At 37.3% G+C, this 26,876-nt stretch overlaps 1 protein-coding gene and 1 pseudogene across 2 annotated transcripts in view; both read right to left on the reverse strand.

Moving 5' to 3' along the window:
* The window catches only part of PRKG1 (protein kinase cGMP-dependent 1), a 1,184,353-nt gene that overhangs the window by 351,375 nt on the left and 806,102 nt on the right, over nucleotides 1-26,876 (reverse strand). The window lies entirely within an intron of this gene.
* Nucleotides 14,777-25,568, reverse strand: LOC143653911 (small nuclear ribonucleoprotein G pseudogene; annotated as a pseudogene).

Here is a 26,876-nt window from a genome sequence, read left to right on the forward strand (position 1 = left end):
CTAGGAGGCAAACACAGGTGGCTCACAGCCCCTGAAAAGCAGAGACCATTCCCTGAGGATACACACTGGAAGGGCAACTATCTTTTCAAAGTCACTCAGAGAGTGGTCAGCATCGGTGGTGTCAATTTTCAGAAGCAAAGAAAGACATATATATACATATATATGTATGTATAATCACAATGTCTCAGTATCAACATGAAATGCTTACACTGGAGCAGAATTAGTCACAGACTGGGAAGCATATTGCAAAATTTAGTTTGAAAACATTTGGAAAAAAAATCAGTCCATGAAAGAAAAAAAGACCCAATAACTATTATAGATAAAAATAAAGCAATAAAATTATTCATTGGAAAAGCAAACCTGGGAAAATGCCCTGAGCCCAGTTAAAATTAGAAAACAAATTTATCCAGTGTTGCAGTCTCACTTACTCAACAAAGTCCTTCGCTTACATGTACTCATTATAACTGAGTCTGGTTTAGCTTTGACAGCCTTGGCAGAATTCTTACCTTAAGGGTCTAGTCCTAGAAGCTTAATAAATATTAATACAAGTCTTAGGAGTTTCTGAATCTGCTAGAAAGTTTATGTTATTTATGCAGGAAGTTGGGTACAAGATGACAAGTCTGGACCAAGAGAAACTATAGACAGATAAAGGCAGTTCTGGAAGTAGAGGCTTCTCCAGGTACAATGAGGAGGTCTCACAGGAAACGGGTTGGGCAGGACATTGTAAAGCTATGAAGAACTGCCTCTTAGGGAGGTGATGATTAAGAAGTAAGGGGAGAAACGCATCCCAGAATGTAAAGGATGAGTATTTTCAGTACTCTCTAGATCAAAACAAAGGAATTTGGATAGGTTTCAGGGAGGTAGTAATATATATATTCTTTCATTGATTATCTATCAATCTATCTCTCCTTGCCATCAACCAGGCTTCTTACTATCTTTACACCAAAACTAAATTCCTTTGGCTTTCATGGCACTCCATAAACAGGCCATACCTGCCCCATTTGCTGGTCTCTGTGCACCATTGCCTGCTCTGCTCCACCTGGTACATCCCTCCTGCCGTGGGCACCTGGAGCTGCTGCCCCTTTCCTTCTCATGGAAAGCTGGTTCCCCTCCCACACACAAATCAAATCCCACTCTCACCTAAGAAGTCTTCCTTACCAAGTCCAGAATTGCCTAGTTTTCTAATCTCTGACCTCTTCTACTGCAGAACCATATAACACGATACAGCTGGCACACCTATTATTCTTCATTTCATTTTCCTTCCACAAACATTACTTAAACTTCAATTATCAACTAGGCACTGGTGGAACACAGGCTGTAGGCATACAATGTGATGCAAGCTTTCCGAAGAAAATTTGTCCATGTAGTCAAGGGTAAGTCACAAAGGAAACTGTACTTTAGATTTTCTTTTTAATAAAATGCAACTAAAATTGTTCTGTGCTCGTTAACTTTGTCTTACTCTCTCGCATAGAGGGCAGAGCATTTGGGCCTCAATGATTATTACGTATTTTCCCAATGCAAACTTTAATATTCTGTGATGTAGACATTCTTGCACAGAATTTGACAAACACGCCAGGAAATTCATCAATAACTCCCTCTTCCTTCTATCCACCCCCTGCTTTGCTACTTCTCTGTTTTTCCAGTTTTCCTGTGGTCTTGTTTCCAACCAACTGCCAAAGCTGGCAGTTTTCTAGACTCCGCCCTTACTCCCTTGCCTCCTTCAAAATTTAATTCATTCATGATATCCAGTTGATTTAATTTCTTAAATTTTTTTTTTCTCATTGCTACCTATATCATTTCATTCCCTAATTTTTCCCTCAAATTCATCTAATTTTGTTCTATTCCAGGGCTCTGGCCTGGGCTCATGGCCTTGTTATTTCTCACTTGACCAATCACCCTTCCTCTTGTCCTCTCCCCTCTTTCAAGGATTTTTCCACCTTGTTTCAGAGTGAATTTTATTAAATGAGAATCTGACCCTATCCCTCCTCTGCTTTAAAACTGTTTGGTGGCTGCCTATATATTTTAGATGCACCCTAATTATTTTCCATTGTATACAAGGTCCTTCATGCTCTACCCACTTCTTTCCTCTCTAGGCAACCTGCCCCTCCCTCATATAGTCTAGCAATGACAAGTTCTTCCAACTCTCTAAACTCTCCATGTTCTCACACCTCAATTTGCACATTCTATTCCTCTGCCTAGAATGGTCTCTTCCATTATAACTTTTTGGTGATATAATGATTTAAAGATGGAGCTCAGGTGTATAGTCTCCAAGAAATCTTCTCTGAACGCAACCTCCTATTCCTCAACCCAATCTCTAGAATGGATTGGGTACATTTTATTTTATTTTATTTTTATTTTTTGGGGTGCATGGTCAGGGAATTGAACCTGGGTCTCCCACATGAAAAGCGAGCATTCTACCACTGAACCACCTGTGCACCCTGGATTGGGTACATTTTAATAACATGTTTTTATATACCTCCATCGTTGAACTGCAACGTAATTATCTCTCCTGCATTGGGGTGGGAGGTTAGGGGCAGAGCATACTTTAAGGGCAAATACTGTTTGGTTCCATCTTAGCAGCCCGACCTCAAAGCACAGCTCCTGGCATAAATGAGGTTTTTAATAATTACTGCACAAATGCACAAAGTACTCAAACTCTTGCTTTTTGAATTATTACTGGGCTTTTTGGAGAACGATCATTTAGAAGTTTATGGTATTTTACAAGTTGAGGAAGGAAAATATTAAGCTTCACTCCAATATCAGAAATGACGATGTTTTAAATTAATATACATCACAGACAGAAATAAATACATAACTGATAAAATCAAAATATCACCAACAATTAGTGAACCCAGAAACGTGTTGCAATTGATTTGTCTTTTGAGCTTTCTATCAAAGATAGCTTCAAGCTATTAGCAGGTACTTTTAAAAATGTCATTATTCCTGTCTTAAAGTTATAATTATGTTGATCTTCAATTATATTTAGCAATATTCCTTTATTTAAATTACAGACTCACACACACACACACACACACACACACACACACATATATGGTTTCAAATGCAGTCCAGTGTGATCTTTGATATCATTTTATGATTTGATTATTTAAATTAGAATGCAGCTTTTAACTTTCTGATACTACACCAATTATATCTCTGAAAATTATTAATTTAGGTTTAAATGAGTACTGAGCACCAATATACAAATCTGTGTATTTGGAGTTTTTAAATTAATATATCTCCTAAGCATACACTGATGATCTTTTCATAGGGACACAACACGAATCATCAATTTTTTTGAGTAAGTTTGAACGTTTAAGTTCAGAGATAAACAATGTAAGTTTGCACTCAAATTATAATATGACTCAAGGAAAATTGCTGAGACGATATATATATAATGAAGAATGATATAATATTCAGGTTTCAACATTGAACAAGCTTGATACTATGCAGATGTTATTTTATCTAATGATTAGGTTCTATAGTCTTATAAAATGATCTATTAAAAAGTGATGCTCATTATATATTTTTAAATGATTCAAATATAAGCATACAATGGGTTGAATGCCAAAAAGATATGTCCACCTATAAATGGTGAACATGACTATATCATTCAGGGTTCTCCAGAGAAACAAAAACTAACAGGATGGCTCTATCTATCTATCTATCTATCTATCTATCTATCTATCTATCTCATCTAATCTAAAATATTTATTTTTAACAAATTGGTTCATGCGATTGTGGCATGAAATTCACAAGGCAGGACAGCAGGCTATAAATTCTAACAAGAGCTGATATTGAAGTCTTGGGTCCAAAATCCATAGTAGAAGCCAGCAGGCTAGAAACTCAAAGTTTGAATCTTGAGACAGAATTTCCTCTTCTCTGGGAAATCTTACTTTTTTTGCTTTCAAGATCTTCAGCTCACTGGAGGAGGCCCACCTACATTATGAAGGATCATCTCCTTGACTCAAAATCAACTGATTGTAGATGCTACTCATACCTGCAAAATACCTTCACATCAGCACCTGATTTGTATTTGACCTAACAACTGGACACCATGGCCCAGTCGAGTTGACACATTAAATTAAGCTACACTGAAACCTACTTTGGAAAAAGGGTCTCTGCAGATATAATTAGGGTGGGCTCTCAATCCATTGACAGGTACCCTTAGAAGTGGAAAGTTAGAAGGAGATTGGACAGACACAGAGAAGACAGCCACATAAAGTTAGAAAGACTGAAGTTATGCAGCTTTATGCTAAGGAACATCTTGAGTCAACAGAAAGTGAGAGACAAGGGCGGGTTCTCCCCTCTAGCCTGCAGAGGGAGTGTATCTGCAGAAACTTGATTTCAGATCTCTGGCCTCCAGAAATGTGAAAGAATAAATTTCTGTTGTTTTAAGCCATCAAGTTTATGGTAATGTGTTATGGGAGAAAACTAATGCAAAGCAATAACATTAAAAAGGGAAGAATAGAGAAAATGCTTACAAATAGATTTCAGCCAGAGGTTCAAAGGCTAGAAATCAGACATTTTCCCCCAGCAGCAATTTTACCAAATCAGTTCCCGGATATCTGGACTGGAGTTCTAAGCTAGAGCTCCTAATATGTTTGGAATTGTCCTCTTATTTTAACTGAAGTTTTAATGCCATTCAAAAATATATGTATAGACATAACAGAAAAGATCTTTCAGAAATTGTCTAATGGAAATTTCAAAATTAGATTTTTTTTTCTCTTTCTAATATAAGGCAGGTTCATGAATGGGGAGGTCAGAATGAGGAAAAGGTGAGGTGAAGTCCCAAGTAAATACCCCTCGGTTCCTTAATTTTCAATTTTTTTCCTATTCAGCCAAATGAAAGCAAACTTTAATTTCTATATAGGAAGAGAATGCATATAATTAAATCATCCAACATCAAAAAGGAACAGCTTTATCAATAGCCAGGTTTAAATTATAAAACTGGTAATACATGCTTTCTGATGGTGAGTCTATTGTGTGAAACAATATAATAGTAACACAGTAATAATTAAGCACTTATTTCACCAAAAGCTTATTTTACTGAAGGTACAGCACAATAATAGTATGAAAATTTACAGAGTATTTTCACCATATAAGAAGAGTTCTTAATTATTAGATTCAGAAGAAATATGTGTGTTCTGGTATGTGGGAACCCTCAGAGATATTTATAAATTTTCCTGAGAATGTGACTTCCTTCTATAATTCATCAATGTAGCAGGCACACAATAAAATGTTCTGCCTGTAACAGAATTTAACTTTCACTTTATATTCCATATTTCTGCTGGCTGAAGATAATTATCAGGAGATTACCATAATTGATTTACAGCTTGGTATTCCAGGAGAAGTAATGAAATGGGACAGAAAAAAATTATCCTACTGATGAATAAATACAGAAAGAATTATCAAGGTTCTATAGAAAATAAATACGGAGGTGAAGCCAAATAATTTATATTCCAAACACACATGGGTATATGGACAACATTTTACTCCAAAATCTCTACTTCATTCACACTAAATGAATTATACAGAGATTAGCACTTAGTCTGGAGCAGGTTGTTGCTGGCGAATTAAACTCTCTGGGTATCAGGGTGTTATGATACCCAAACTATTTTAAATCTTCCCAGTCTTCTAATTCCATTTCAAGTTCCAGGGAAATGGCATGTTTTAAATGAATGCATTTGATAAAATATCTGTTTAATAGAGTGTAAAATAATGACTTAATATGGAACGTTCGTTCAAAAGCGCATTTGGGACAAAATCCATTTTCTTACGATTCTACTGCATGAATGTCAGTAGATTAGCTTCAAACGTAGATATATTGTGATGGGTACAATCTAAGTCAGTACATCCCAAACTTTTTTTTTTACGTTATGATACATATTGAATATTATAATATTATTAACACCTGCAATAAATGGACAAGTCTGTCCACAGAGGAGAGCAACTGGTCCAGAGCTCCAGCTACTCTCAAGGCAGGAAACCAGTAAGCAAATGCACTTCCCTCTTGTAACCTGTTATGGTATGCCTGAAGGAAGCTCTGCTCAAAGAGGGGATGGTAGATGTGTTTCATCTCCCATGCCAATGCAAGTTAGTTGGTTAGTGCCGCAAAATTTGGGGGTGGCATACATTGGAGAAAGTGGGGTGAGAGGAAGAGATAGAGAAAAGAGGCTATAGAGTTGATAATCTCAGATCCCCTCAAATCACCCAGTCTCTTAATCTTCAGTACATGGATAAACTTCACAGTAACTACAATATGATGATGTCAGGGATATTACACTGACAACTGATAAGTACCTCAGGCTTAACATACATCTTATTTATTGGTATAGTCAGAATATAAGCATTCAGAAGGGTATATAAATACATATGTTTAACATTACAATAGAATTTCTTTTGTTTGAATATTTACATGAATGAAAACTTCAAAATCATTATTTAAAATCACTATGTTTTCTATAAAGAGCTCTATTTTTTAAAGAAGAAAGTATACCTTCTGTGACTTTTAATTCTATATCCCACTTGTAATATTTAAGACATTTATGAAAAAGGTATAGGAGCTGTTGTAAGGCATGAATGTGGCTAATTACTGTCTATTCTAAAGTAGTAAAATACAGACAGAATGATTCACTTATAACTGCAAGCCAAAAAAAGCATTTTAAAAAATCCAAAGCAATAGAGCTGGGTACTTCTGAATTAAAACAAACAAACAAACAAACAAGTTCTAATAAATATGAAAATGTAAGGACTTCAATGATTTCATTTAAAAACACCTGCTGTGTTATGGTGCTGAGAAAGGGTACTGTCGAAGTAGCGATCAATTAAATTTTATAACATCTCTAAGCCAATTAGAGAAAGTTTACTCTACTCATGTTAACAAACGCTATAATTTACGTAACTCTACTTTGCCATGCTTACTGTCTTCTTCCACAGGAAGGCAAGTTTGATGATGGAGAGCAGTCTTTGGTGAAGCACATGGGCTCAGAAGCCAGACCGACTGGATTTGGAAGTTTGGTTCTTAATATAGAGGCGTATGGTGTGGGCTGGGTCCAAAAACTTTCTCCGGCCTCATTTTTCTCACCTATAAAATGGATATACTAATATTTCCCTAGCTTGCACAACCATCATAAAAATATAAAACTGCTTCGCTTATTTTCTAGGCATATGGTAAGTGTTCAACACGTGTGTGATTAATAAATGAGTGAATTCCCATCCTTAAGAGTTTTACTTCATTTTTCACAATTTCTTTGGCCATCACTTTAGATCTTTAGTGCTTTAGTACTCTGCTTGACTTTTTATTCAGCTATGGAGTTGGACTAAAATACAGACTTTATGTGAAAGTGCTTCCCTTATACGCTTTCAACGATCTTGCCTCCTCAGGTTTTTTTCCCCAATTTTCAGACCAGCCTGTACCTGCTCCTAGTTCTAATTTCTGAAATGGGTTTCTTGACCAAATTCTATAGAGCTTTTATTTCTATTAAAAAAAAAAAACCCTCAAATATGACCTCCCTTAGCAGGCCTTTGTCCCAGGAGAGAGCTGTGAAGGTGTCCTTAGGGCAGAAGGGGACAGCCAGAGGGCAGGGGCAGCGTTGCTAGTGTGCTATTGGGAGAGAAGCTCCCAAATAGTTCAGGCCCGTCCACAGCCTGAAAAGACGTTGCTCTAGTTCATAAGCTGCCAGAGTGTAATATACCAGAAACAGAATGGCTTTTCAAAAGAGGAATTTATTAAGTTCCAAGTTTGAAGGTCTAAGACCATGAAAATGTCCAAATTAAATCCAGACTATGAAAATGTCTGGATTAAGGCACCAGCTAGAGGTTGGTTCTTCACTCAAGAAAGGCCAATGAAGTTTAGGGTTTCTCTCTCAGCTGGAAGGGCACATGATGACATCCCCTAGCTTTCTTTCCAGGCTTCTTGTCTCATGAAGCTCCCCCGGGGCATTTTTCTTCTTCATCTGCAAAAGTTTCTGACTTTGAGGGAGCTAAAGCTTTTTTCAAAATGGTTCCCTCTTAAAAGGGTTCCAGTAAGCAACCCCACCTTGAATGGGTGGAGACACAACTCCATGGAAACTATCTAGTCAAAAGTTACCACCTGCAATTGGGTGGGTCACTTCTCCGTGAAAACAATTAGAAAGGTTGCACCCAGAAATACTGAATGAGGTTTAAAGGACATGATTTTTCTGAGGTACACAAGATTCAAATTAGCACAGATGGTAAAACTGTACTTCTCTGCCCCTTTTTTTGAAGTTAGCTGTAACCCTATGACTACAGTGGGCAACAAAATGTGAACAAAATTAACTTGGGTTGCTTCTGGGCAGAAGTTTTACAAATCAGTAAGAGATTTGGTGTACTCTTATTTTCTGCAGCAAAATTCCAGATGACAGCTGGGTTCCAGCTTGAAGACAACATGGAGCAAAGACACATTTGACCCACAAGGGACATAGAGCATGAGCAAGAAGCAGATTTTTTTTAAACACTTTTTTGTGAAATATAATATGCAAAAAAGCAGTAAATTTCAAAGTACATTTTAGCAAGTAGTTATAGAACAAATTTCAGAATATGGTATGAGTTACAGTTCCACAATTTCAGGTGTTTCCTTCTAGCTGCTCTAATACCCTGGAGACTAAAAAGAAATATCAAAATGATTCAGTAGCCATACTTATTTGTTAAATCCTATCTTCTCTGTTCTAACTCTTCCTTCTCCTTTGAGCCTTCTCCCATCTTCAGGAATATTTGGGCAAAGACCACTCTAACTTCATGTTGAAAAGGGGTGTCGACATTACAGGGTAGGGGTTTGCAAGTGGTTGATGTTCTTGGAGAGACTGGTGCCTCTGGGTTTTAGAGCTTTTCTGGTATAGGAGCAACTTAGAGATTTTAGGTTAATGGAAAATAAACTTGGTGAGTGAAACTTTATTTATAGAATCTCAGATAGAGCCCTGGGTATTCTTTAGGGTTTAAGGAATAATGTTGGTTGGAGTTTATTTGGGCCATTTTTGTATGTGGCTTAAGGTAGGGGTTCACCTTCATTTTTTTGCATGTAGACATCCACTTTTCCCACAAAAATTTCTTGAAGAGACATTTTCAAGAAATTGTCTCTTTTTTGCATTAAAAAAAGAGTTTGCATATTCAAGGAGAAATAGATATCCTGAGTTGTCCCTACACACTGTTGGTTGGGGCTTGGCATACCATGACAAACAGCAATATCTAACTGAAGCTTGTGTGGGATGGTCTCTTGAATCTATTTGAAATTTCTTAGCCACTGAAACCAATTTTGTTCCATTTCTTTCCCCCCTTTTTGTCAAGAAGGCATTTTTCAAACTCACAAAGCCAGGGCCACGTTCATCCCTCGGAGTCATGCTCCATGTTTCCAGGGAGATTTACACCCCTGGGAGTCATGTCCCATATGGGAGGGAGGGTAGTGAGTTCATTGCAGAGTTGGCTTAAAGAGAGGCCACATCTGAATGACAAAATAGGTTCTCAAGGAGTGACAGTTAGACATAATTATAAGTAGGCCTGCCTTCCCCATTACAGAAATAAATTTTGTAGGATAAGCTTCAAGATTGAGGACTTGTCGTATTACCTTAGGAATCCCTAATGCTTGAGAAAGTATCAGGAACTTTCTGGTTAGGAACTTTAATAGATCCATGTTTTTTCTCCAGTCCTCAAAGAACTTTGCCAATGTTTCTTTTTTGTTGTTGTTATCTGCCCCAAATACTCTGGAATGTATCAGGGTATTACATTAACCTATACAGACAGAATTACAAGATCTCATTCTCTATTGTAGACTCCATGTGTTAAGGTTGTTTAAATGAACTGGCCCAACAGGTAAGTTAGATAGTGTACTACAGAAAATTTAAATTTTGACAAAATAAACTTCTCTTCTGATGATGATTTAGAATACATGCAATATCGTTATTTATCCTGTATTCTGATTTACCTTAGTCCCAACCAGATCAGCTTCATTCATATCTCTAACTGAAGTCTGATTTCTTTAACAGTTGCTGCATGGAGGAAAGCTTAATTTCAGAGCTGCAGAACTCTAACTCTCAGTCTTAGGGGTCACACAGGTACCCAAAGCTCCAGGGCAATACCACACTGTGAACACAGTATCTCAGAATTTAGAAATAACACAACTCAGGAATAAATATGACTGCTCTAAGAGCTGACAATCTAGGCCCTAATTGTCTTATAAGTATTTTCTAAATGAGACCAAAAAATTATGTCCTTTTGTTTCTGGCTTATTTTGCTCAACATCATGTCCTCAGGGTTTATTCACCTCGTTGCATGCATCATGACTTCATCCCTTTCTGCAGCCACATGACATTCCATTGAATGTGTGCACCATAGTTCACCCTTCTGCTCCTCAGTTGATGGACCCTTCGGCCACTTCCATCCACTGGCTATCATGTGCAATGCCACCATAAACATCAGTGTGCAAGTTTCTATTCAAGCCCTTGCTTGGAGTTCTCCCAAGTATATTCCTAGTAAAAGGACTACCTAATCATATGGCAACCCTATATCTAGCGTCCTGTGGGTCAGTTATATTATGCTCTTTAGGGACTGCCCTAGTCTGTGACCCCACCAACACTGAATAAGAATTTCTCTCTCCCCACATTTTCTCTAGCACTTCATTTTTTCTGTTTATTTATTTAATTTGAAACTGAAGATTTTCTTGAGATATATTCATATAGCATATATTCTTTCCAAAGTAAACAATCGATGTCCCACAGTATCCTCACTTAGTTGTACAATCATCATTACTCCCAATTTTAGACAATTTTCATTTCGCCAAACAGGAAGACAATAGATAGACACACCCACACCAAACAGAAACTCCCAAACTCCCCTTAATTCTTATCCTCTCCCCTCATCCGCCCCCACCAATTATTTAGCCCTAGTATTGTTGTGATACTAGTGAGGTATTCCTGTTAAATATAGACAATAGTATGCAACAGAAAGTTTTTACCATAAACCCCTCTATCATTAACTCTTTGTACAAGTGCGATGACTTTGAAGCAGTTCATGCTAGAACTTATTTATATTTGTAGTGCTAATTGGTGAGATACATGGCTCTAAACAACCCCTTTCCATCATATTCACCTTCAATATGGCACGATTACTTATGCTTCTACTAACTACCATCACCTCTATCCATTCCCACACATTTAAGTTTGACCTCATTAACAAGTCTGTACATATAGGCAACCACCCCCTCTTCTCTTGCTGCTGTCTATCTCTAGTTCCCTATATTCTACATTTTAAGACTCTGATTTTACAGTTTCTAGGAAGTTCATATTAGTGAACTCATGCAATATCTATCTTTCTGTGTCTGACTTATTTCACTCAGCATTATATCCTCAAGATTCATCCATGTTGTCATATGTTTCAGGACCTCATTTTTTTTTACTGCTTCATAGTGTTCCATCATATGTGTATACCACCTTTTCTTTATCCATTTGTCTGTCGATGGACACTTGGATTGTTTCTATCTTTTGACAATTATGAGTAGAACCACTATGAACATAGTGTGAAAATATTTGTTCGTGACACTGGTGGCAGCTCTTCTGGGTACATACTGTGTAGTGGTATTGCCAGGTCATAAGGCAATTTGATATTTATTTTCCAGAGGAACTGCCAGACTGTTTTCCACAGTAGCTGTACCATTGCACATTGCAACCAGCAGTGAATAAGTGTTCTATTTTCTCTACATTCTCTCCAACATTTGTAGTTTCCTTTTTGTTTAACGGCAGCCATTCTTGTAGGTGTGAGACAAAATCTCATTGTGGTTTTGATTTGCATTTTCCTTATAGTTAATGAATACAAACATCTTTTCATGTGCTCTTTAGCCATTTTTATTTTCTTTTCAGAAAAATGTCTTTTCATATCTTTTACACATTTTATGACTGGGTTGTTTGTTCTTTTGTTGTTGAGTTGTATGTATACAGGATATCAAACCTTTATCTGATGTGTGCTTTCCAAGTATCTTCTCCCATTGAGTTGGCTGCTACTTCACATTTTTGACAAAAGTCTTTGAGGCACAGAAGCATTCGATTTTGAGGAGTTCTCATTTATCTATTTTTTCTTTCATTACTTGTCCTTGGATGTAAAGTCTAAGAAGCTACCTCCTATTACTAGGTCTTGAAGATGTTTCCCTATATTTTCTTCTAGGAGTTTTATGGTATGGGTCTTATATTTAGGTCTTTGATCCACTCTGAGTTACTTTTTGTATAGGGTGTGAATTAGTCATTCTTGTCATTCCTTTGACTATTGATATCCACTTCCCCCAGCCCCATTTATTGAAGACTGTTCTGTCCCAGATCAGTGATTTTGGGGGTCTAGCCTAAGACCAGTTGGCCATAGATCTGGGGATATATTTCCAAACTCTCAGTTGATTCCATTGATCAGTATGTCTATCTTTGCATCAGCACCAGGCTGTTTTTACCACTGTGGCTTTATATAATCTTTAAATTCAGGAAGTATTAGTCCTCCCACTCCATTATGCCTTTGAAGGATGTTTTTGACAATTTGAGGCCCCTTACCCTTCCAAATAAATTGATAACTAGCTTTTCCAAGTATTCAATATAAGTTATTGGAGTTTTGATTAGTATTGTGTTGAATCTTTAGTTCAGTTTGGGTAGAACTTACATCTTAATGACATTTAACCTCCCAATCCATGAACACGGAATGTCTTTCCACCCATTTAGATCTTCTTTGATTTCTTTTAGCAATGTTTTATAATTTTCTGTATACAAGTCCTTTACATTTATTTCTAGATGCTTGATCCTTTTAGTTGCTATTGTGAATAAAACTTTTTTCTTAATTGTCTCATCAGGTAAGTCATTATCTCTGTATAGAAACATTACAGATTTTATGCATTAATCTTATATCCCACCACTGTGCTGAATTTGTTATATTGGCTCAAGTAATTTTGTCATAGATTTCTCAGGATTTTCCAAATATAGGATCATGTCATCTGCAAATAATGACGATTTTACTAGTTCCTTTCTAATTGGGATGCCTTTAATTTATTTTTCTTGCCTCACACTGTAGTTACAACCACTAGCACAATGTCCAATAATGGTGACAGTGGGCATCCCCTGTATCATTCCTGATCTTAGGGTATGAGTATGATGGTGGCTGTAGGTTTTTCATATATGCCCTTTGTCATATTGAGGATGTTTTCTTCAATTCCTACTTTTGAAGTGTTTTTATAAGAAAAGGATGCTGAATTTTGTCAAATGATTTTTCAGCATCAGTCAAGATGATCATCTGATTTTTTCCTTATGATTTCTTTTATTACACTGATTGACTTTCTTCTGTGAGCTACATTTGCATGCCCGGAATAAACTTAGTCATGGTGTATGATTTTTTTACTGTGCCATTGGATTCAGTTTGCAAATATTTTGTTGAGAATTTTTGCATCTATATTCATCAGGGATATTGCCCTGTGGTTTTCCTTTCTTTTAGTATGTTTATCTAGTTTCGGTATTAGAGCAATGTTAACTTCAGAAAATGGGTTAGGTAGTGTTCATTTTTCCTCAGTTTTTTGAAGGAGTATGAGCAGGAATGGTGTAAGTTCTTTCCAGAATGTTTGGTAAAATTCCCCTGTGAAGCCATCCAGAGCTGGGCTTTTCTTTGTACAGAGGTTTTTGTTTTTTATATTTTTATTAAGAAATATCCACACACTTATAGTCTAACCATATTATACAATCAATGGCTCACAATATCATCACATAGTTGTGTATATTTCACCACAATCATTTTTAGAACATTTGCATCACTCCAGAAAAAGAAATAAGAAAGAAAAGAATTCACATCTTATAAGTTTTTATATGGTGTATTACCATTTTCATTTTTCTTCTTATATTTACCAATTTCTTTCACAATTGCTTCTTTGGCCCACTGATTGTTTTAGAGTGTGTTATTTAATCTCCATATATTTGTGGAAGCTCTAGTTCTTGGTGGTTGTTGGTTTCCAGCTTCATAACACTGTAGTCAGAGAAAGTGCTTTGAATAATTTCAATCTCTTTAAATTTATTAAGACCTGTTTTGTGCCCCAGCATATGATCTAAACTGAAGAATGTTCCATGAGCACTAAAAAGGAATGTATATACTGGTGTTTGGGGGTGTACCAATCTATATATGCATGTTAGGTCTAATTCATTTATCAAATTGTTTACGTTCTTTATTTCCTTATTGATTCTGTGTCTGGTTGTTCTATCTATAGAAGAGAGTGGTGTATTGAAGTCCCCCACTTTTACTGTTGAAATATCTATTGCTCCTTTCAGTTTTGCCAGGATTTGCCTAATGTGCTTTGGAGCTCCTTGATTGGGTGTGTAAACATTTATGATCATTATTTCCTCTTGGTGAATGTCCTTTTTATTGATACGTAATGTTCTTCCTTTTCTCTTATTACATCTTTTTATCTAAAGTCCATTTTGTCTATTATTGGTATAGCTACTCCTGCTTTCTTTTGGTTACAGCTTGCATGGAATATCTTTTTCCATCCTTTCACTTTCAACTATTTGTATCCTTGGGTCTAAGATGAGTCTCTTGTAAATAGCATATAGATGGATCATATTTTAATCCATTCTGCCTATCTATGTATTTTAATGGGGAGTTTAGTCTGTTAACATTCAAAGTTATTATTTTAAAGGCAATTCTTTTTTTTTTTTTTTTGGCATGGGCAGGCACTGGGAATCAAACCTGCATGGCAGGTGAAAACTGTGCCTGCTGAGCCACTGTGGCCTGTCCAAGGCAATTCTTGAATCTACTATTCTAACCTTCGGCTTTTGTCATATATATATATTTTTCTCCTCTCTATTTTTCTGTCTTTTAAGTTACTCTTACTAATACTCTTCAGTTTTGTACCCTCCTCTGACCTCTCTTTCCTGTTGCTGTTGTTTTTTTCAGCCAAAAGAATTCCCTTTAGTATTTCTTGCAGGGCAGATCTCCTGTTAACAAATCCTCTCAGCATTTGTCTGTGAAAAATTTAATCTCTCCCTCATTTTTGAAGGACAACTTTACTGGATAAAGAATTCTTGGCTGGCAATTTTTCTCTTTCAGAATCTTAAATATATCCTATCACTGCCTTCTCACCTCCATGGTGCCTGATGAGTAGTCCAATTTTAGTCTTATGTGGCTTCCCTTGTCTGTGGTGAATCACTTTTCTCTTGCTGCTTTCAAGACTTACTGTTTCGCTTCAGTATTTGATAATCTGATTAGTAAGTGTCTTGGACTGGGTCTATTTGGATTTATTATTCCTTGATTTGCATTTTTATGTTTTTTATAAGGATTAGGAAGTTTACCCCACTTATCTCCTCAAATACTCTTCCTAGCCCTTTCTTTTCTCTTCTCCTTCTGGGACACTGATGATGATTCTTACCTTTGTGTGCCTCACATTGTCCACCATCTCCCTGATGTTCAATTCAAATTTTTCTTTGTCATCATTTTTTTTTTTGGTGTATGGTACAGGAATCAAACCCAGGTCTCCCACATGGAAGGTGAGCATTCTACCATTGAACCACCTGTGCACCCTTCATTTGTTCTTCTATGTGTTCAAATTCAGTTGCCCTGTTCTCTAGTTTGCTTATTCTTTCTTATTCGTCTTCAAGTCTGATGGAATATATTTTTAATTTGATCTACAGTTTCTTTCATTTCTGTAAGATCTACTATTTTTCTATTTATTCTTTCAAATTCTTCTTTATTCTCTTCTAGTAGCCTTCTTGATAGCCTTTACATCTTTAGTCAACTCACTGAAGCTATATAGGGGATTTATATGAACATCTGTGATTAGTTGTTCTAAATTTTGTGTCTCCTCCAGTGTTTTATTTTGGCCATTTGCATCTTTATAAGTTTTGTGATTTTCTGCTGACTTCGTGCCATTTGATTATTTTGATAAGATCATTTTGAAAATTGATTTCCTTCCTTCGTCTAGGATTTTGTAGTTACTTGGGTTTGCATTGAAGTTCTCCTTTTGTACTTGGTTTGTCAGTAATTCCTTGCCAAACCAATGCTAGGACCTCATGCAGGAGGTGCGATTCTAATTGAAGATTTTAAGGAAATTTACCAGACTGCACTTTCTGCATCTTCCGGCAGATGGGCCATCTTTTCCCCTCAGGCCCACCTCTCCCTGGCCAGCCAAGTAGGATGGAGACCAGATACAAATCCAGTCAAGGCTGCAGGTCTCTGGATGGGTTGGAAGCCACGCACCCTAGGGCTGGGGGTGGGCAGTGTGTGCCTCAGCAGAGCACCTGCTTGTGGATGGGTCTGAGGGTTCCAAGGCTCCCACATGTAATGACCTTGGGCTGCAGGGCTGAGTTTCAAATTCCTCTGCCCACAGCCAGCCCACAAGTGCCTATAGCTGCAGTGCAGCTCGCTCCCTTGTCCCTGCCTCTCCTCCCGTGCACAACGCGCATGCTCCAGGTCTCTGTGGAGAAAGGATAGGAGTAGAAGGACCTAGAGAGTCTTTTCTGCCAGTCAATTGTCAGATTGGTTCTACACTGTGTCCTTCCTCCTCCCAAGGGGAGGTCTCCCAGTCTTCCCCAAAACTAGGGGCCAATAGCAGTCTGCCTCAGGGGTGCGGTGTAGGCACTGTGCACTGGCAGCAAGGTCTCTGTGCATAGATGAACCAAGGCTGCTGGCTCCTGGGTTCCCCACAGGAGTGCCCAGTACAGAGCTGAGAGGGAAGATCTCCCAAGCTGGTTGCAGAGGTTGGAGCATGGAAGCATGCTGCTTCTTCGGCACTCACTCTGGTCTGCACTGCAGCAGCCTACCCCAGTACAGTCACAACTGAGTAAACTCACCCCTTCCTCTCAATCATAGTTTCTCCACCTTTTCATCCAGATCCTCCCTATAAAGTGCAGAAGCCCCTCTGTAGTCACTCGTATCCTGGAACTGCTGTCCCAGTCATTTTTTCTGTCCTTTCTCTAGTTGTTCAAAGTGTAGGGGTGAACTCAGCCTATCCTATTCTACCATCTTCCCCCAAAAATAGACTTTTTCCTTTAAGTCACGAACTAAAGGGCTGTTCGTTTCTCCAGCAGAACTTTATGCTGACTGATATAATAACTGTTTGTGGTTAAGAATATACCCACAGATCTCAGCTCTACTATTTATTATATGTATGACTATAGGTTACTTCCTTATCCTATTTTTAGATGTGTGATTCAGAGTATCTATTTGGCCAATCAATGTTTGCCTCAAGTGTCCTCATCCCAGTAAGATGGGGATAATATTTAGTACCTTGTTGATAGGATGTGACGTATAAAGTGGTATTGTAGGTAACGTGCATAGAACTATGATGGACGCATCGTATGTGCTACAGGCTGTGGGCCAATAAAGACCAGAAAGATAATATTCCTAATGTTAAGGAGCTTAAAATGTGGGAGGAGAAAAAAACAGCATACACGAAAATAACTATAATGCAGTGATCAGTAAGGAAGGGACAACAAAATTTATGTGGAATTATAGAGGAGATAAATCATTCCTTGCAAGAGAATGTACTGTGGATTTTCACGGCATCTTGAAAGATGAAGAAGACTTAAATGGGTAAAGATTGAAGATTGGTGAGTGAGGGGTAGTGAGAACATTTCAGATAGAAAAAGTAGCATGCTGCGATTATCATGTACACTTGTGTAACAATACATGTGGTAGAATACTAATTTGGCTATGGAGTCTTCAATTCTTTGTCCACATGTCAGAGCTCTTTTTCTGATGTGGTCAAGTCCAGATCAAAACCTACATTGAATTGTTTTTTTAACACATCACATTTTAATATAGTGAAACATATAAAGAGACATTTAAAATATTCCTAGGCTGGAGATTACAAAACATGAAGACATCTCTTCTCCTGAGCTGAGTTTTTAAAAAAAGGTTCTGTTTAGAGTCAAGCTCAAAGGAACCACTGGATGTTTCAAGTATTTCTCTAAATGTAATACCTTCGCATTTAGCCCTGTTTCCACAAGTGTGTGTATGGATATAGCTTCTATAATTCTATGTATTACTGGAGTCTTTGAAAAGAGCCCATTTCAGAGCCTCTGAACATCTGTGTAAACACACATTTGAACACCAATTTGGAGAGAATCAAATTTATGGATTGAAACCAATCCTAAGTCATTACCCAAATCCCCAACTCAATATTTAACATCAGGTATATTTCTTTCCTAGCATCTTCCTTATGTTCTCAAATAAGCAGAAACTTTTGTTTTAGCAAATAGGCATACTGAAAGAAAAGCGTGGTGTCAGGTCTACCTGTTGATGACAGCTCCATGGAGGCAAGGAAAAAAGCCAAGGGAATAGCAAAGGCTGAATGTAGGAGCCAGGAAAACAGCTCCTTGCCTACTGAGATAGAGACCAGCAAATCCATTAGGATCAGCAATTCAGTAAAAAAGTGTCTAAGGCAAGATGGGAAAAGCCGACAGCACCAAGCATGTTTGCAAGTTCTTTTATTAGATTAAAAAAAAAATGTATGCTTGTTAAGGACAGGATAATGTGTTTCCTCCTTCACCATCCCTGACAGGATGCATGGAACATGGCAGGCACAACATTTTTGTTTGTTAATAAAGACACAGGTGCTCAAATGCACGGGTACATGAACAGACACTACATTTATCACTTAAGATACGACACTGCAGATGCAAAGTGTTAGAAGTTGAATTCTTAATCTTTCAGTTCTAATTTGAAAGAAAATTTTAATATGAAGAAGGTACATGACCCAATTATTAAAATCACAGTAAAGCAGGCCCTTTGGGAAGGGGACATGTGAAAGCAATTGATTTCTCTGCTGAACACAGCCATTTTTTATATTCATCCCAAGGCTTCTACCATAATGAGACTTTTTTCTCGTATAACCAGCATTCCAGTAGCATTGTCCAGTAGTTGCCATCTCCACACATTCATTGATCACAAGATTCATAAAGGGATCAAATCCCTGCAGTATTCCTTGGACATGTCTGCCACCATTTAATTTCAAGAACTTCTTGTCCATAAATTTTTTCAACTTGGGAGGTGAGCTTTTGCTCATGGTATCTACTCAGCAGAGTCAGCGCTGCCTTGAAACAGAATTCACAGCCTCTTTCTCACCCCCACCATCAGCGCAGCCTTTTGCATCTGATGTCAGGCTCAGATGAATAGGGTTTGAAAGATGCTCAAATAAAATCACGTTTGTATTCATACTCAGATTTTCAGAGAACCCTGAACCTCAGTGCAGGACAGAACTGAACTGATACTAGGACAAAAACATTCTCCTCTGCCTATTTGGGTTTTTGCTATATTAATATATCTTTTTCTTTCATGTCATTATATCTAGGGATTCCTCAGTCTGGGTTTTTCTCACCTTCAAACACACCTGAGCTTCTCAGCAGTTCAGCCCAGTGTCAAAATGACAGGGGGAGGCAAGGCAGGACCGTCTCTGCCTTGGCATTAAGAATTGCACCTACTTGGCCTATTTTCCCTCTCCATGGGGTGAGGGTGTAGTGCTTACAGTGATGCTTGGGTAAAACCCTAACCACTACATACACTCGAATGCATCTATATTTTGCTACCTTTGAAGAGAAGTAAGGAGAAATTTTGAGAAGGAAAAGCTTTGGAAACCTGGCTCCGGAGAGAAAGGGTTTAAGTAGAGGTTAAAACATACTAATAAGCAGTTTATTTCCCTTCAGCTGATTGCCCTGGAATGAAATAAAATGAAGAAACAAACAAACAAAACCAGGATTGATTAGCTCTTCTCCTCCCTCAGCCTCAACTGCTGCTTATTGAGCAGGAAAAAGAAAATCACAGCATATAATTCAGAATCTCTGTCATTAGGGTGTGCTGCCCTTCCTGTGTTTGCTGAAATCAGAGGGGGGCCATGCTCAAGTCCTCAAAAAGGACTTATAATGTAGGTCACTATGCTGGCATCAAATGATATGATAGGTGGAAAAATGCTTTAAAAATCGTAATGCAATTCACAAGTGGACCTTATTTTCTATGATCACTTGTTCATAGGTTAACGTTCCTACTATTACTATTATTATTAAACAATGTGAATCTTTCCTGAATAGGGCCACCTACCAGAACAAAAACAGTTCCTGGATTAAGGTTTTAAGGGTTTTTTGTTTGTTTGTTTTTAAAACTTACCCACTCCCTGAATTTTCTTGTTGGTTGTCTCTAATATAATTTTTAAGCTGGTGATAATTTTGTCTTATCCCTCCCAGTATTCACTTTGCATATTTCTTCTATCTTGATTACATTGGATAGAATTTTCAGTTAATAATGAACTTTAATACTGGTTAAACTGCCTTGTTCCTGAGTTTAAGTAGCATATATTAAGGATTCGTCCATAAAATACAGACTTGCGGTTTTAGAAAGATACTTTCATGTTATGGAGGGATAAAAGCATTCCTAAGCCTATCCAGCTCTCCTATTACCCTGTAATGCCAAAAAGAGAAACTTCCAAAGAAACAAAATGATTTCATCTTCCCTCCATAAAATAATCAAATAGAATGTGAAAATTAAAGGGAAGATGACATATAAAATGGCTAGGCTGTTACAAAGGTGAGCACAGGCATTAGAAAAACCTCAGCAGCTAAGGTTTGCTGAGTACTTTATATCTCAGGCATTGTTCTCAGCCCTTCACTCATAATATTTCATCAAATCATCCACCATCCTTAGGAAGTGGGTTCCCTATAATGCCCACCTTACAGAAAAGGCATCTGGGGCAAAAAGAGTATAAGTTAGCATAGACAATTTTCATACCTAACAACTGGGGGAGTAACGATTTGAACCTCAGCAACCAATTGCTATCTAATGGACTCCATGCAAAATTTGCAAGCAGCTTTGCAGTGAAAACCAACAAATATTTATTGTGTGACTCCAAAGATGCTTTACATCTTTCCCTAGCTGGTAAATGGCAGAGCAGAATTCTTGTAGGCTGCATAATGCACACCCCATCCCACCCCAAAGATGCCTGCATCTTAATCCTCAGAACCTGTGAATATGTTACCTCACGTGGAAAAAGTGATTTTGTAGATGTGATTAAGGGTCTTGAGATGGGGAAATTATCCTGGGATTGCTTGGATGGGCTCTAAATGTAATCACAAGGGTCTTTATAAGAGAGAGGCAAGAGAGTCAATGATGAAGAAGGTGGTGATGTGACGATGAAAGGAGAGAGTAGATGGAATACAATCAGGAGCCGAGAAATACCAGCAGCCTCTAGATGCAGAAGAGGCAACAAGGGCCTCTGTGGTGCTTCCAGAAGGAACCAGTCCTGCCAAGATCTTGACTTTAGCCCCTTAAGACACATTTTGGACTTCAAGCCTCCAGAACTCTAAGAGAAATAAATTTATTTTAAGCAACAAAGTTTGTCGTAATTTGTTACATCAAAAGGAAACTAACATGCCTGGATTTGGGGGAACTGGCAATCCAGCAATTTTTTTTTTTTTCCAGGATACCAATCAGGTAGGAATTTACCTTGACCCCATCTCTCAGGGTACCTCTCAGTCCCAAGCAAACTGGGATGGCTGGTCATTTTATTTCTAAGTAAAAACATCATACATAAAAAGGAGAAAGAGTTCCTTTAAGCATGAGAAAAGGGAACATTGCTTGGGATTTAGAAGCTAATTCAATTCCATGCTAGCAGAATGACTTGCTGGGATTGAGAGAATGGGTGGGCTAGAAATAGAAGTAATTGCACACTTCACAGAATAACACATTTATCATGGTTCACATAGAATAGCGTAAGACATCAACTGCATTTAACTAACTTCAACTACTAAAACCATGGTGGCTATGTAATTATAAAACTTGACATCAAGATGGCCAAGGAAATGCATTCCCTCCTCCACTACCTCGCCACCACCAAGAATTTCACCAGGTACCCAAGAACATAAAATCAGGACAGTCTGATATTCAAACCACTATCTTCAAGACATACAAGATGAGTGATAGGGGATAAGTTTGGGCTCAGGAAAGTCATGCCTGATACTTTAATTCCCATTCAAAAATGGAGAGTGTAGCAGAATCCTTTAAATATATTCAACCATTACCATTTCTCTTAGTCTGACAACCAAAGAAATAAAATGCTACTAATAGATACAGGTATAATAATCCCTCATAACATCAAGCTAAATGGTGAATTCACATCACCAAATTGCACTAAGAAAACAATTTATCATTTGTATAGCTGTAAATTTCTTTAAGATTTCTCTTCTATGCAGCAATCTACGTTGACATGGTTCAGTGATATTTCCTTCTCTCCTTTCTAGGTTTCTCATCTATTTAAGCCACACATATTTAATCTCTCTCACTGCTAGTGGGTACAAATAAGTCTTTTGCTCAGTATATTTCTTTGCACATTTCTTGCACATTCATATTTGTTTTCTCAATTTAAAAACAAACACCCATCATACCAAAAGGGAGCAACATATGAGAATTCAATGGGGAAAAAAAAAATGTTTCCTTTTCAACCACCCCAAATTATGCTAATCTCAATATGGCATGTATCGTAAGCACATACAAACTAATTCGTGCTTGTGTGGGTATGATACCCTTACAGACTTTTTAGTTATTTGTTTTTCTCTTCATTTTTCCTATATAACATCACATCTTTCATTTTAGCACATAAAAGGTTGTCTTTCATTTTATACATAGAGCTCTGTCTTGTTATTTTTAATGATTGCTACTGATGTAACATGATTTTCTTTCTACTGTTCACTTATTGATTAACACCTTGTGTATTTCCAATTTATTGTTAGCTCCATAAATCCTCCATAGAGCCTATGATGTGAATTATGCCATTGTTAGTCCTCGGTGGACAGACAAATACTGTGTCTCCAGCATTTACTAGAGACATTGATAGAATCAGATGTTTTTATCTCATTTGGTTTCTCAATGTTCTGGTTCTAAGTCTTTACAATTCAATTTTATTTATTTCCTTGAAATCCAAGTAGTTCATATCCAAAAGATAAAACTAAAAGGAGAAGGTTAATGCCTGTTGACAACTGATTAAATGAATACAACTCATGTACCAAATTTTAAAGTCAATTTCCTCTCTCCTTTTTCTCCTCTAACCCAAATTACATTTACTTAACCTAAAATCTTTACATAGAAAGATCAGGGAGTGTTAACATTTGACATCTAAAATATTGTACATGGGCAAATTTTGGAAAATAACTGCTGTTTTTAAAACGGAAACTATTTTGCAAGTCTGCTTTTACTACTTGCTGGTTGAACAATTAAAAATTTTTAAACTTTGGAAAAGAGATGAATGCTTAAGACAACAAACTTACAAACACTCCCAAAATGACAATAAAAGACCAGTCTGTGATTAGATAACCAGCTGTGGAAGAGTGTTTAGTACAAGAGAGGCTGCTTCTTTCTCGAATTGGCCTTTTCCTTGAGGCTTTTACAATGCCCAGATCTCACATTTGGTAATAAATGTATATGATGCCTGCCTGCAGAGCACACATATAAAATGCCAAAGTGCATGAAATAGTGCAGAATTTCAGTATTTGAAAGGTTATTGTTTTCTTGGAAAACATACTTAAGCTACTACTGCTAAAATTCATGAAGTTGCTGCTGTCTGCTGGAGGTTTACCTGTCTAAAGAAAAATCTTGCTATGATGTGAAAATATTCAAGATACTAATACAAAATTATAAATGCTGTACAATACAGCCTTCCACTCATGCTATGCATATAATGAGCACTGTATTTTTCTTTGCCATTATCTTGTTCTGCAGGTGTTTTCGTTTATGCAAACATGTTCGTGAAGCCTAACCACAAATAGCAGAAGTCAAATGCTAATTTTTCGTTTGGGGTTTGGATATTTCTTTGTAATTTTGTTTCCCTTTTGAAGTTTTGGCACTCATAGAATATGTATTCATTTACTATCCTGTGTACCTAATTTAAAACAGTCCCTGGCGCAGAGCAGGTGTTCAAAAAATACTTGCCTTTTAAAACACTGAGGGCAGTACTATTTGAGATGCACAGATGATGTATTAAAGAACATTTGACTAGTTCTTTCTCTGTCTTGAATTAGTAGTATGATTTGGAACAAGACACCACATATCACTAATCCTTAATTACATCTATCACCCTATATCACTAACCCTTAATTGCATCTATCATTTGTAAAAATGTATGAACATATCACCATGTTTTGTTGTGTGTGCGCCTGAAGGAGAGAGTTTGGTGTAGAGAGGGAAGTCTGGAATGTCTCTAAATTTCCTTCTGATTCCAAAATACTTAATTGTTTAAAAGATAATATCCCTAGACCCTCTCATCTATGGACAATTGATCTTTGATAAGGCAGTCAAGCCAACTCACCTGGGACAGAACAGTCTCTTCAATAAATGGTGCCTAGAGAACTGGATATCCATATGCAAAAGAATGAAAGAGGACCCGTATCTCACACCCTATACAAAAGTTAACTCAAAATGGATCAAAGACCTAAACATTAAATCTAAAATCATAAAACTTTTAGAAGAAAATGCAGGGAAATATCTTATCAATCTTGTAATAGGAGGCAGTTTCCTAGATCATACACCCAAAGTGCCAGCATTGAAGAAATAAATAAATAAATGGGAACTCCTCAAAATTAAACACTTTTGTGCATCAAAGATCTTTGTCATGAAAGTAAAAAGACAGCCTACACAATGGGAGACAATATTTGGAAACAACATATCAAATAAAGGTCTAGTATCCAGAATATATAAAGAGATTATTCACCTCAACAACAAAAAGACAGACAACCTAATTACAAAACAGGCAAAAGACATGAACAGACACTTTTCAGAAGAGGAAACACAAATGGCCAAAAGGAACATGAAAAGATGCTCAACTTCCCTGGCTATTAGGGAAATGCAAATCAAAATCACAATGAGATATCATATCACACCTACCAGAATGGCGATTATCAATAAAACAGAAAACAAGAAGTGCTGGAGAAGATATGGAGAAAGAGGCACACTATTCACTGTTGGTGGGAATGTCAGATGGTACAACTTCTGTGGAAGGCAGTGTGGCAGTTCCTCAGGAAGCTAAGTACAGAATTGCCATATGATCCAACAATACCATTGCTAGGTATCTACTCAGAAGACATGAGGGCAAGAACACAAAAAGACATTTGCACCCCAATGTTTATAGCAGCATTATTTACAACTGCCAAGAGATGGAAACAGCCAAAATGTCCATCAGCAGATGAGTGGCTAAGCAAGCTGTGGTATATACATACCATGGAATATTATGCAGCTATAGGACAGAATAAAGTCATAAAGTATGTAACAACATGGATGGACCTTAAGGACATTATGCAGAGTGAGATTAGCCAGAAACAAAAGGACAAATACCGTATGGTCTCACTGATATGAACTGACATTAGCGAATGAACTTGGAGAATTTCAGTTGATAATAGTCCATCTACCATAGAAATGTGGTAGATATTGGGTAATTGGAGCTGAAGGAATACAGACTTTGCAACAGGACTGATTGTAAAAATTCAGAAATGAATATCACAATACTACCTAACTGTAGTACAATAATGTTAGAACACTGAATGAAGCTGAATATGAGAATGATAGAGAGAGAAGGCCTGGGGACACAAATAAAATCAGAAGGAAAGATAGACAATAAAGACTGAGATGGTATAATCTAGGAATGCATACAGTGTATAATGATAGTGACTAAATGTGCAAATTTAAAAATGTTCTGCATGAGGACGGACAAAGGAATGCCAATAATGCAGGGTGTTGAAAATAGATGCTAATTAATATTTTAACACTTTAACGTATGTGTGAGACAAGCAAAAAATGTTTATTTGGTACAAAATTTATATTTTGACTAGTGCATTTCCTAATATAACTTATATGGACAGCTTAATTGAACACCATATTACTTGTAACCATGCATAGGGCATGAGATTTTGTAGGTTTGTCCAAAGTGATGCCCAGATAAATGTTGATTTGAACCATGAATACGAAAGTTTTTGCAGAGTCCCCTAGGGGGAATGGTGAGAAAGGGAGAAAATTCAACTTCCCCAAGTGGAGAATTCTTGACATTCTCACAGGCAGTGGGGACAGCCAAAGCAATAGGCCAAGCCTCCAATCTTGGGGTTTGTTCATATGAAACTTAATCCCACAAAGGATAGGCTAAGCCTACTAAAAATTAGGCCTAAGAGTTGCCCTCAAGAGAACCTCTTCTGTTGCTCAGATGTGGCCTATCTCTCAGCCGACATAGCAAGCAAACTCATCGTCCTCCCCCTCTCTATGTGGGACATGACTCCCAGGGACATGACACCTTCCTGGTGACGTGGGACAGAAATCCTAGAATAAATTGGGACTCAGCATCAAGGGATTGAGAAAATCTTCTTGACCAAAAGGGGGAAGAGCGAAATGAGACCAAATAAAGTGTCAGTGGCTGAGAGATTCCAAACAGAGTCTAGAGGTTAAACTGGAGGTTATTCTTACATATTAAATAGATATCACCTTGTTAGTCAAGATGTAATAGAGAGGCTGGAGGGAACTGCCTGAAAATGTGGAGCTGTGCTCCGGTGGCCATGTTTCTTGAATATAATTGTATGATGATATGGCTGTTGCAGTGTGACTCTGTGGTTGTGAGAGCCTTGTGTCTGATGCTCCTTTTGTCTACCTTATCGATGGACAAGTAAAACATATGGATTAAAAATAAATAAATAATAGGGGGAACAAATGTTAAAATAAATTTAGTAGATTGAAATGCTGGTGTTCGGTGAAGGGGAGGGGTATGGGGTATGGTATGTATGAATTTTTTTCTGTTTTCTTTTTACTGCTTTTTCTGAATTGATGCAGATGTTCTAAGAAATGATCATGATGATGAATATACAACTATGCGATGATAGTGTGAGTTATTGATTATATAACAA

Source organism: Tamandua tetradactyla, chromosome 13 (genome assembly GCF_023851605.1).
Source record: "Tamandua tetradactyla isolate mTamTet1 chromosome 13, mTamTet1.pri, whole genome shotgun sequence".
NCBI lineage: Eukaryota > Metazoa > Chordata > Mammalia > Pilosa > Myrmecophagidae > Tamandua > Tamandua tetradactyla.